Source organism: Narcine bancroftii, unplaced genomic scaffold (assembly GCF_036971445.1).
Source record: "Narcine bancroftii isolate sNarBan1 unplaced genomic scaffold, sNarBan1.hap1 Scaffold_142, whole genome shotgun sequence".
Lineage (NCBI taxonomy): Eukaryota > Metazoa > Chordata > Chondrichthyes > Torpediniformes > Narcinidae > Narcine > Narcine bancroftii.
The window spans coordinates 661,737-674,321 of record NW_027211877.1 but is presented as its reverse complement, the minus strand read 5'-3'; positions in this window follow the sequence as shown (position 1 = coordinate 674,321).

The window sequence follows — 12,585 nt, the reverse complement described above, 5'->3', positions numbered from 1 at the left end:
CTGCTGGATTGTGTTCTTTATTCGTAATCAGGGTCAAATCATCCCTATCCATTAGGATCACTTCATATTTTAAAATTCTAGAGTCTGTGAGCCACCTTCCAGCATGTTGTAAGAGAATATTGCGGACTGTGGGAGGTGTGTGAACTATCATCGGGGCACCAAACATAATCTTTCGTCCTTCCTCAACTAAAATAGCAGTGGCTGCGATGGCTTGCACACACTCTGGCCAACCACGACAAACAGGGTCTAAAACTTTTGACAGAAAAGCACCTGGCTGTCTACAGCCTGCCCTCTCTTGTGTTAGTACTCCGGTGGCAACACCTCTTTTCGCATTGGTATATAGTTCAAATGGCTTATTTGGGTTGGGTAAAGCCAACACTGCGGCACTAATAAGGCGCTGTTTCACCAAGTTAAAATCTTTAATCTCTTCCTCTGTCCAGACAACAGTTTCGCCCCCTAGAATCGTGAGTTTATCATAGAGAAATCTGACCAGGCTAGAATAATTTTCAATCCAGATTCTACAGTATCCCACTAAACCAAGGAATTTCCTAAGTTCTTGGGCATTCTTGGGAGGGGGAATCTGTAGAATACCACATATCCTTTCTGGACTTATTTTCCTAGTTCCCTGACTTACCAGATGACCTAATTATTTAACTTCTGATTGAACAAATTGTAATTTGGATTCATTCACCCTGAGACCCTTATTCTCCAGAAAATTCAAAAGTTCAACAGTATACTGTTTAGCTAATTCGTACGTTTTTCCCATAATTAACAAATCATCAACATATTGTATCAACTGACAATTCTCTCTCCGAGGAGCCTCATCTAGTATTTGTTCTAAGACCTGGCCGAATAAATTTGGTGATTCTGTAAAGCCCTGGGGAAGAACAGTCCACCGTTATTGATTCTTACGTCCAGTAAAAGGATTTTCCCATTCAAAGGCAAACATGTCTCTGCTCTCTGTTGCTAACGCATAGGTCCAGAAAGCATCTTTGAGGTCAATCACACTAAACCATTTACTATGGGGATCGATTTTACCCATTATTGTATAGAGATTAGGTACAACCGGGTGACGGGTGAGAATAACTTTGTTCAGCTCCCTCAAGTCCTCCACTAATCGATAGGTACCGTCTGGTTTTTGGACAGATAAAATTGGGGTATTAAAAGGTGACATACAAGGTTCGAGTATACCATCTTTCACCAACTGGTCAATTACTGGCTGCAGCCCCTTTTGGCCCGCCATAGGAATTGGATACTGTTTTTGTCTAATTACTTGCTCAGAATCTTTTAAAGTAACTTGCAGGGGAGGAATATCTAACACACCTCTATTGCCTCTTTCTGTCCATACTCCAGGATTTATTAGTTCTCGATCTTCCTCGCTTAATACATACAATTGAACCCTGATACCTAATTCCTGTGGTCTGGTGCCGATAGCCAATTGGTCCTGTAAATCTCGTCCCAACAGGCAAACTCCAGCTTGGGGAACTAGTAAAATATCCTCTGTTATTACCTTTTCTCCCATTTGTATTCTTACATCTCTTAATACAGGGACTGTAAAGTCTCTTCCTCCTACTCCCGAAATCATCACGGTCCCCTCTATCTTAACACCCTTGGGAGGTTGTAAAATACTAGACCGTGCTGCCCCAGAATCTACTAAAAAGGTCATCTTGTCACTGTGGGGTCCTATGGTTAAATTTACCAATGGTTCTCTGTGCAGCCCCACGGTGTGTATTGACTGAGAACCGTGACACCCCCCCCCCCCCTATTCATAGTCTGCTTCTATCTGTCGGACTCAGGCTTTACCCTATCCTTAATTTAGTCTATGGGTCATCTGAGTCCAGCATGTTTGTTAAATGAAGTGATAGGAGAATCAGTTTATTACACAGCATAAGAATAAAGCTTAACAGATCTTTGGTTCAGTCGTTAGTTCATAGGTCACCTGCACAATGAGCTATTCCCCAAGACTGACCTCTACTGTCCAGTCTCTACAGTTTATATAGATCAACCTTATACAGAACAAAAGTTGGCTTCCTTTGCTAGATTTCTTGCATAAGATTTATCACAAGTAATTTCCTGCTCTGCAGTTATCTGGGGTGTAGAGCTCCCATCTTAATCCTCAAGATCAGAATATCCTGTTGTTTTGATCAGAAATCAATTTATACCCCAGATATTTCTCATTATTTCTTTGTTCTAATCTGGCCATATTCTTCTGTTCTACTCAACACCTCCTTCTGTCTTAGCTTCTTACTGATTCGATTCTCTTTGTTTCTGACAGTCTCTGTCACGATTCTTTTTGTTTGTGCTAATCAACACCTCCTTTTGCCTTAATATTCCTACTAAATTGTTTCATACATAATCCTCTCTTTTGTATCTTGGGAGCAGGCAATTCTAAACCTACTGGAATCAGCCAACTTTGCTACATACTTTGGCTGCCCCTTACTTACATTACTCTTTCCCTTCACCATGAGGTAAATACTAAATTGTTACATAATACTGGATTCATGTATACAAACTGAATAGTACATAAGCATATATTCTACATATTTTCTATGATTAATTAACCCCTATATTCCAACACATCAGTGCGTAAGGTCGCGTCTCCCTGGCTTGCATTGGGCATTCTCTCTTAAAATTACGCACCTCCGGACTAGTCAGGGGCACATTTACAAAACCGAGACCCCCTCCCATGGGAACTTCCCGTAAAGGTCTCATCCAGTTAATTTCTGGCTTATCCTCTCCTTTATAATGTCTAAATTTCTGCTCTCCGGGAAATGAATCAAAAGGTTCTGCCCTTCCCTCCTGGAGGGTCTCACACTGTTTTGAATCAAAGTCTCCTCCCTCTCTTGTCAATTGAGGTGGTAATCTAGTACTTTGTGAACAGGTCATCATACCACCCCTACTTTCTTCTCCTTTCTTTAGCTGTGGGGGAGGAGGGGAAGGTGCAGAAGGGTAGAGCATAGGAGGGGGGGGGAAAGATAGGAGCCGTCATAGGAGGAGCATAAGGTGGAGGAAGGGAATGTAAAACATCCCATCCTTGTGTTTCAGGGACAAAAGGTTCCTTATCTTTCTTGTCCTTGCATTCCTTTTCATTCAAAACCAGTTGATCAAACGATCCCCTGAGCCAGCAGGCTGCATATTCCCTGCTCAAGATTATCTCTTTGGTTTTGACAGAGCCAGATGTTCAATGCCTGACACATCCAGTGATCCTCGGATCTGAGCTTTGGCCAATATACTGAACTCCCTTTAATTGGACTTTTAACCCATTCCAAACAGGAATACCTGACCATGGTCTGTTTGTCCTTCCCACGGGTTCTCCCTGCACCCCAATCAGATAACATTGATCCTAACGGACTTTGCTTGGTTATCTGATCCCCCCATCCTTCACTAGGACTCTCTTCCTTACTACTCACACCTCCCATACTAACAGGTAAGTAAAATTTCTCTTACCAGGATCCAGTAGCTATATCTAGCGTGCTTCCTTAACGTCCTCTCGTTGTTTGTTCTCAATGCCTCTTGTCGGATATCACACGCTTCATCCACTGACAAGTTACCCTTCATCCGTGAGTCCAGCTGAATCAGCTGGGGTGCACCTACCCTCATTGTCGGGCACTCTGTCAGTGGAGGGAGTGGGATCCCGGATGAGCCCCCATTTGTTAGAAACAGAAGTACCTTCACAGAAATTGCTCGAGACAAAAATTGAGAACAAAGAACATTTATTATACAACAATACAAAGTTGGGTGCTTCCCCTTACCCTGGGAATACACACACACACTGGGGCTCACCCAACTTTTGTACAGTTTATTTCAGTATAGGAATACCCTCCCCCTTACATTCTTCTGCCTCCTGGATAGGTTTGGCATTAGGCAATCCTGCCTGCCTACGTGCTGTTTCTGTGAACTTGGAGGACCAGGGGGTATCCTGTTGGTGTCCCATCATGTCATTATCCTCATTGTCCTTATTCACAACCCTGTCTTTGTTCTAATTCACACCTTCCCAACTCTCAGGGCTACAACCTCTTCATATGTAGAACTTGCTAATACTGTCTAGGGCTTACTAATTACATATGCAAAACCTGCTAATTCTATCTAGGGCTAGAAGACCCTTATCTTATTCAGACTAACTCTGCTTCCTACATTCTAATATCTATTTCTTATCCTGTTCATACTGGCTTTATTCATTTACCCATCTATCTATATTAGTTTCCTCATCTTCATATATTTTTATCAATTTTACTCATCTCTCACATCACCATTCCATATCATGACACGAATACGATATGGATCGGGTTCTACTCCATGCCTTTCCTTATCTGCATAGAGCTGCTGCCGGAGTTTAATATTACGGCAGAATATTTGGACATGCTTATCTTCCCATTCTTTGGCTCTGTCCTGACTGGTGCGAACAATTTCACTCATCATGGAACAGCGTTGTCGCATGGCTTCTAGCTCCTCCTCTAATTGCTTTCTCTTGTGCTGAGATTCTACTTCTCTTGGAAATGATTCTGCTTCACGCTGAACGGAGTGGCGTAAGGCTGTGGCCAGCAACCAAAAACTATCCGTTAGCATCCCCTTTTTATCAGGAAATTTTCTTTCTCGAAGGAGCGTGGCAACCCGCTCTCCCAGAGGTGCACTTGATGGGTCTAACTTCTCATCCCAACTAATGGGTGGTCCCAGCAAAGACAGGGTATTGGCCAACATGCCAAACCCATCGTCTTTGGGAGTCCATCCAGGAATCAAGAACTACTCAGGGCTCACTTCTTTCTCGGCGAAACATCTTGAGACCAACCCTGCTCGCAGCCCAGTTGTCTTGGGTAAACTTATACCTCTCACTTTGTTTGTTTTAGATTGGTCACAGTGTTTGAGCTACCGAAAGAAAATAGACATGTTAGAAATAGAAGTACCTTAACAGAAATTGCTCGAGACAAAAATTGAGAACAAAGAACATTTATTATAACAACAATGCAAAGTTGGGTGCTTCCCCTTACCCTGGGAATACACACACACACTGGGGCTCACCCAACTTTTATACAGTGAATTTCAGTATCAGAATACCCTCCCCCTTACATTCTTCTGCCTCTTGGATGGGTTTGGCATTAGACAATCCTTCCTGCCTACGTGCAGTTTCTGTGAACTTGGAGGACCAGAGGGTATCCTGCCGGTGTCTCATCATGTCATTTTAATCACAACCTTGCCCTTGTCCCCATTCACACCTTTCCAACTCTCAGAGCTACAGTCCCTTCAGAAGCAGAGTTCGCTAATCCTGTCTAGGGTTTATTAATTTAATATGCATAACTTGATAAATCTGTGTATGGCTTACTAATTATATATGTAGAACTTGGTACTTCTGTCTAGGGCTAGGAGACCCTTATCTCATCCAGACTATCTCAACTTCCTACATTCTATTATTCCTTACCTCTCCTTATCTTATTCATACGGTGGGCTCACTGATCCTGTCGAAAAGACTAGAAGGTTCTTATCTGACATAGGCTGACTCTGCTTCCTGCATTCTAATTTCCATGCTTAGCCTGTTCATACTGGTTTAATCCATCACTCCACATGTCTGCACTAGTTTCCCCATCTTTCATATTTTTATGTCAAGTTTCCTCATCTCTCACATCCCCGACTTGCGACCGTAATGGAGGCCGATGGATCAGTCAGATCCCACAATGGTCGCAAGTGTGAGGAGTCCTGAAGCCTTAGAGCCTATTTTTAAAATCAAATGATTTGACAAACGAGAACAGAGACACAGGACTCGTCAGACCCAAAATGTGCGGATTGACTTTGTGACTCAGTGTCTGGGGGTCCATGGGCTGGGGGCAGCCATCTTAATTTCAATGCACATGCGCGAGTCCTTGGTTGGCCCTTGCGCAAAAGGTTCGCTCGTTGGCCGTCCGTTGGTACATGTGTATCAGCCGCACATGTGCGAACCGAACACCAAGTCGCGAACCCACCACGCATGCGCCAATCTCCTTCTTATCTCCCCCCCGCCTGCCCCCTCCCTCTGAGCAGCCCCCAGCCTCGCCCTGTCGGCGCTATCAGGCCCTGCACTGACGCCTCGGATCTGGGGCCTGGCGGGCTGCTGGACTGCGTGGCTGAGGAAGGTCCCGGCGCCGCCACTAACTTCTTCCATTTTGCGCTCGCGGCGACGCAACGAACTCCGAGCAGGTGAGGCCGCCGCCAACATCCCACCTCCTCACAGCAACAGCCAATCAGCCCGCGAACCCGCCCATCAATCCAACCCGACTTCAGCGTCCAAACCAATAGCGGCCTCACCGAATCAACCCATTGGCTCGCACATTTAATACAACCAATCAGCGAGCGAGCGAACACACAGGTGCACCCAATCAGCATCGCAAGACTGAAAGCAGAGCCAGTGGAAGGAGCAGCAGACCATTCGGCCCATCAACTTACAACTACCCCAACAACTCAATCAAATCCTTGGGAAACAGGATCACTTTGTCCTTGCTCCAAGATTCCTCTGATCTCAAGCAATACATTGTACCCGAACTGCAAGGGAGACTATTGATTATCAATCTTTCCTTCATATTTATTACCACTTACAATTTAATGCCTGTTACTTTTTTCAAAGTATCTGCATCTAAGTTTGATGCATATTATCCTGCTACGAATGGGTACGGCAATAAACTCATCACAAGTCCATGGATCCCAATTTCAAATGAACCTTCAACAGGGGAGAGAATTCCAAGGATATTACATTTTCATTGAAGACATTTCTTCAAGTCCAAGCAGCCGATCGGTTATTCGGAAATTGTGACACCTGGTGTTCGGCTTCTTTGCATTATCCTCTCTCAATCCATGCTGCCGTGTCCTCTCATAATGTTGTCAGGTCATCTCCCTCGTTCCCAACGACAAAGAGATCCATATTCAAACTTTCCTCCTATCACCCGCTTAAAACAAACCAGAAACAAGTCTGACGATCTTTGCTGCACTTCTCACGCTTTAGGTGAGGAAACCATACACGTGACTCCCGATGTAAATGAGGAAGACCATTTGATGTGTAATTGGAGTGTGCGCGCTACTGTTAAGTGTGGAAAGAAGGACACACAGTCAAGAAATCAAAGTCAAAGACTCCTTTATTACACTGGCAGCTCTACTTCTATTCTCTCCCCGCTGCTGTCAATTGGAGTGATGTCACAGTCGTGCCGGCCTCCAATTGGTCAGTGTTCCCATCTTTGTTGATTCCTGCTGTGTGGGTTCGCCCCTGGGACGAAAGTTGTTGGTCCCCGTTGACTCTGCGCGGTCACCACGTTCATCGGCCATCTTGTGTACAGGTTGGCATCCCAGTTAACATGATCCCCCCCCACCACCCCAGAACCAGTGATTGGAGCACTGTTCGCTGCTTTCGGTCACCTATATCTGCGTTGTGGGGGCTGAGTGGAGACCAGTTTGCTAATGACCAGATGTGGTGGCTTGAGGTGTTCAATGGTGAAAGTCTCTTCCTTCACACCGATATCCAGCACACTTACCATGAAGTGTGGAATGAACAATACACACCCAAGAAGTCAAAGTCGAAGAATGGTTTGTTGAACTGGAATCTCTTGTATACTCTCCCGCTGCTGACGACAGGACTTACGAGACGGCAGCACTGGCCTAGGATTGGTGGGTGTTCCCGCCATTGCTCATTGCTTCCCGCTGTGCAGGATGTCACTTGGGATGAAGTTTGTTGGTTTTCACGCGATCTTCGCAGTCACCGGGTTTGTCAGCCATCTTGTGTACTGGGTTGCATCCCGGTTAGCACGAGGCAACAACCATATATTATGGAAGAATGTGGAGCCCACATTTACAAAGGGTGGGTGTGAATATTCCATTTCTCCTTTAGGCCTCAGTTTATGAAAAGGGACATTAAAGTAATCAGTGCTCCCATTGGTGGTCCCTTGTACTCATTTTTCTTCTTTTCCTTTTAGCAAGGGGATGGAAGGGGCGATGGGGGTGGTCTATGGGGGGATTTCTTTCTTCTTTCTTTTAACTATGCCACATGTATTTGTATTTGATTTGTTTCATTATTAAGTGTGTGAATTCTTTGGAACCAGACTTTTGGAACACCTTTTCCAATTTCCAAATTTGTTTCCAGCTCTTCTATTTCTTTTTTTTAAAACTTTATTTAAAATTTTATGACATTAATAATATAAAAATTACATTTAAAGAAATAATAAAAAATAAGATAATAAAAATTAGAATACTACATCATTAAACTAGACAAATTAACCCCCCCAATAATTATAACACAACATTAATCATCTAATTTAAAATTAGTCCTACCCTCCCCCCCAAAATAAAGAGTGAAGAATTAATTAACAATATTGTAAATAAAATAGAAAAAACCCCACTTACAAAAAAAGGATAAAACTTACCAACAAAAAAATTACTAACAACAAAAAAAATATCAATACTAAAATAATACCCTTAAACATATATTTAAATCAAACATAATTCATGTATTTAACAAATGAAATCCACTTTAAAACTAAGTTCAAATATTAAAATCATATATCAACCACATATCCGTTATTCAAAAAAATCATAATTAATAATACATAAATGCAGAATTTCCATTAATACCAAGTTTCCCTTATAATTCATCGAGAGAACAAAAACATCCCTTAGAAAAACAATCAAATAAACTTTTTATTCCCTTCCCCTCCCCTTATATAAAAAAGAAAAAAAAAGAAAAAAGTTCAAACTCTTATAAAATTCTCCATATTCTTCATTTATAACATCTTCAAAATTCTCTATCGAAATTAACTTAATTTTATTAAACTCTTCTCCCTCAATGTATTTGTACTTAATTTTCCTCTTTTTTTTCTTATCATCTTTCCCCTCATCTTCCTCATCATCGAATTCAACATCCTCAATTTTTGACTTATTATCTTCTGTGACATCATCCTCTTAAAAGAGAAAGAAAAAAGAGAAACCCCCCCCAAAAAAAAAGAGAAAAAAAAGGAGAGAGAAAAAAAACCTCCTAATTCCCTCTCAATTACAATCAGAAAACAAAAAGAGTTAAAAAAAATATTTATTTAAAAAATAATAATAATAAAAAAAACCTTCACTTCTTAACCCAAAAATTAAAAAGAAAAAAAAACAGGTCGGAGGTCACAACTACCCCCTCCTGTTTAAACCGCCCAAAGCGGTAACTCCCCCAAAATATTGGGTGTGAGATAACTCACAGGTAGCTGATGACTTCTGGAAACTAGTGCCCACCCAGTTCCCTCTCCCATCTCCCATTTCATTAAACTATCATCATTATTTAAACTCTTTATTTTTTTAAATCAACGTTACCACTTCGGTCACCATTGCTTCCATTTCTTTTAAAAAACCGGATCCCACCTTACATCTCTATTCTCTTTGGAGAAAGGACTACATCGTTCCTGAAACTGCATGATTGGTAGAGACTGAGCAAAGTCCATAACCTCTTTAGGATTGTCAAAGAACTTTGGCTAATTTCCATCCTAAAAAATCTTCAGTACTGCAGAATACCTGAATGTTCCCTTATGTCTTTTTTTTCCACAACCGTTCTTTCACAGAATTAAATTTGCGTCATTGAAACATAATTTCTTGACTCAAATCTTGATAGAAGAAAACAGGATTATTCTGAACCATCAAAGGAGATCTATTTTGCTGGGCATTTCTAATAGCCGTACGTAAAATTGTCTCTCTGTCACAATAGTTTAAACAACGGATCAAAATAGATCTTGGATTCTCTCCTGAAAAAGAATTTCTTCTTAAAACTCTATAAGCACGTTCCAGTATTAAACCTTCAGGGAATTTATCCTGTCCTAACACTCGTGGAATCCATTCAGTAAATTTTTTTCTTGGATCTGGTCCTTCTATGCCTTCTGGCAAACCAACAATTTTCACGTTGTTCCGTCTAGATTGATTCTCCAAATAATCAACCTTTTTTGCTAAATTTTTATTTTGGATCTGCAATGTTTCAATTATTCTATTTTCATCTTGCATTTGATCCTGTGCATCGACTAAACCTTGATCACCCATTTCAAATCTTTCAATGGTTTCAAGCTTAAAAGCTCCATTAATGACTTCCGCCATCGCATTAATCTTGGAAATAAACAGGTTCACAAAATTAGCTAAGTGACTCGATACAGAATATATCTTATCTTCAAGATCCTTAACAGACATTTCAACAGAAGTAGATTCAGGCATAATGGGGTCTTGCTGTTCCTTAGAGACCACGGGATCTTCTGTCCCTTCCCTTAATTTAGTATCTTTTCTAGCAGTTTGACTTTGTATAAAAATCCCTCTCAAAGTCCCCCCAGCAATGCCAGGAGACTGAAGATCAGGGTTATCTTTAAGCCAAATCTCTTTAATCATCTTCACTGTATTGATGTCTGGAAAAACCGTTGTAATTGAAGATGCATTTTGCAGCGCCACCACTGTAGCAGTTGAATGACAGCTCTTTAACTCTCCAGCTGGTGGCGCCGCAGCTGATTCAACTGTCCAAGTCTCAGTAACAACACCTGCAGTGACCACCGTGCGAAACATTGGCACCCGTCCCGCCCCTTGTTCTGAAAGCTGTTGAGTGCGACCTTCAGAGAGCCTCACCGGCTTAAAACGAAGCTTCAATGCCGAACTCTGCACGTCCTCCTCTGGATCCATTCTATGCTGAGTCCTGGCTTCTTATAAACATGTAGGCTCAGACAATTTCGGAAAATGTAGTTTTTTAACAGTCTGTTGATATTTTCTTTTACCTTTTTTTTTGCAGATAAACCATTAGGCACTAATCCAACACCTCTTATTATTTATAAACTTTTAAAAGAACGTTAACGGGCACTTAAAGACAAAACAATAAATCAGAGTCAAGAGAGATCTGGAAGGCACGTCTGTTCCCTACGCCATCTTGCCACGCCCCCATGATTCTATTATATTGAACTGTATACAAAATTATAAATATAAATTTTTTTAAACTGAAATGTTTCACTGCGAGATAGATAGCTAAGAGTTCTTACCCAATTGTAGGATACTTTGCCTGAGCCGGTGAACGTTTGGCTGAAAAAAAAATGCCAGAGGCTCTAATTGCCCACAGACTCGTTGTTCGAACACTGCTCCCCACAGCACTGACAGATGCATCTGTGGTAAGAGAGCAAGGCCTTGGGCATTTGATGTACAAGCTTAGTAGCATTTGTAAGAACAGTGTTCACATCATGGAAAGCTAACACAGCATCATCTCCCAAAGTTAATGTCTTTTTGAAGCAGACATCATATCCTTTGAGTCGTTCAGCAAGAGGTAATAGAGATGCTGCGGTATTCACCAGGGAACAACAATAAAATTCCTCGTACCTAAAAACCATCACAACTGGCCAAACGTTCCTAACGGGGGGAGGAAATTATCAAATTCCATGCACTTTCCATTCATCAGGCAAAATACCATGTTGCATAACTCTAGCTCCCAAACATACAAGATCAGAAACACCAGAAACACTTTCCAGGGATTGATCACGGTACCACATTCCTCAAGCCTCGGAAACAATGAGATAAGGTGGCTCTTGTGCTCCTTTTCATCCACACTTACAACCAGAATCTCCTGGATGAACTTAAGTACTAAAAAATCCAAGGCCAGTGAGTTCGTGGTCCATGAACTGCTGGAATGTCTGAGCTGCATTCCATAGACCGAATGGTATTCTCAGAAACTCAAACATGCCGAATGGGAGCATCACTGCTGTCTTTGTGACATCCAAAGACTCAAATGGAATCTAATAGTAAGCATGTACTAGATCTATTTTGACAAATGCATATTTGCCGTGGAGGTTGGCTGAGAAGTCTTGTAAATTTGAAATATTGTATCAGTCAGGCACGGTGGAATTGTTCAGGGCACAATTATCTCTGCAAGGCCGCCAATCCCTAGTTTTTTTCAGAACCATATACAACCTTGAAGACCAGCAGCTGTCAGATCTGTGGACTACGCCCAATTCTTGCCAATCCAATCTTGCGATTTTAAGATAATCCGGGGGTTTTACAAGCCTGCGTCTTATGGACCCTGCCTTTAAATGGTGGCTTATTGGATGTCTGTACACCATTATGATGGGGTCACAAGGCGAGAAAAACCCTTGAGCAAGGCTTGGAAAGGGCAGGAGCCAGGTTGAAGGCTTGTCAGGCAGCAGATGGCATTGGTAGGACAACAAATGCAGCTCACTTGCATTCAAGAGCTGCAGTCCACACAACAGCATTTTTTTCCAAATACATCACTGAAAAATGTGACAAGAAATCCACTCCCAAAAAGGAATTTGCCACATTTACAACTGAAAACCCACCCAAAACGATTGTGAAGCTGAAATGAAATGCGAGTGACCTCTGGCCATGTTTGAATAAGAGAATCATTTGTCACTGAAAGAACACATGACATATTAGAAAGTCTATGTTCCTCATGGGTTGGAGGGACAGGCACCGCTCCAAAGTGACAGATAGTTTTGGAGTTTTACATAGAGATGTCAAACTAATAACCTACTCTTAACAACTGCCAAGAATTTTTTCCATTTTTCTTAGTTGCCTTCAATAAACTCTCTCAAATGAGAACAAGATCTCAAGACAAAGGACAGAACCAGGCCACAAGTC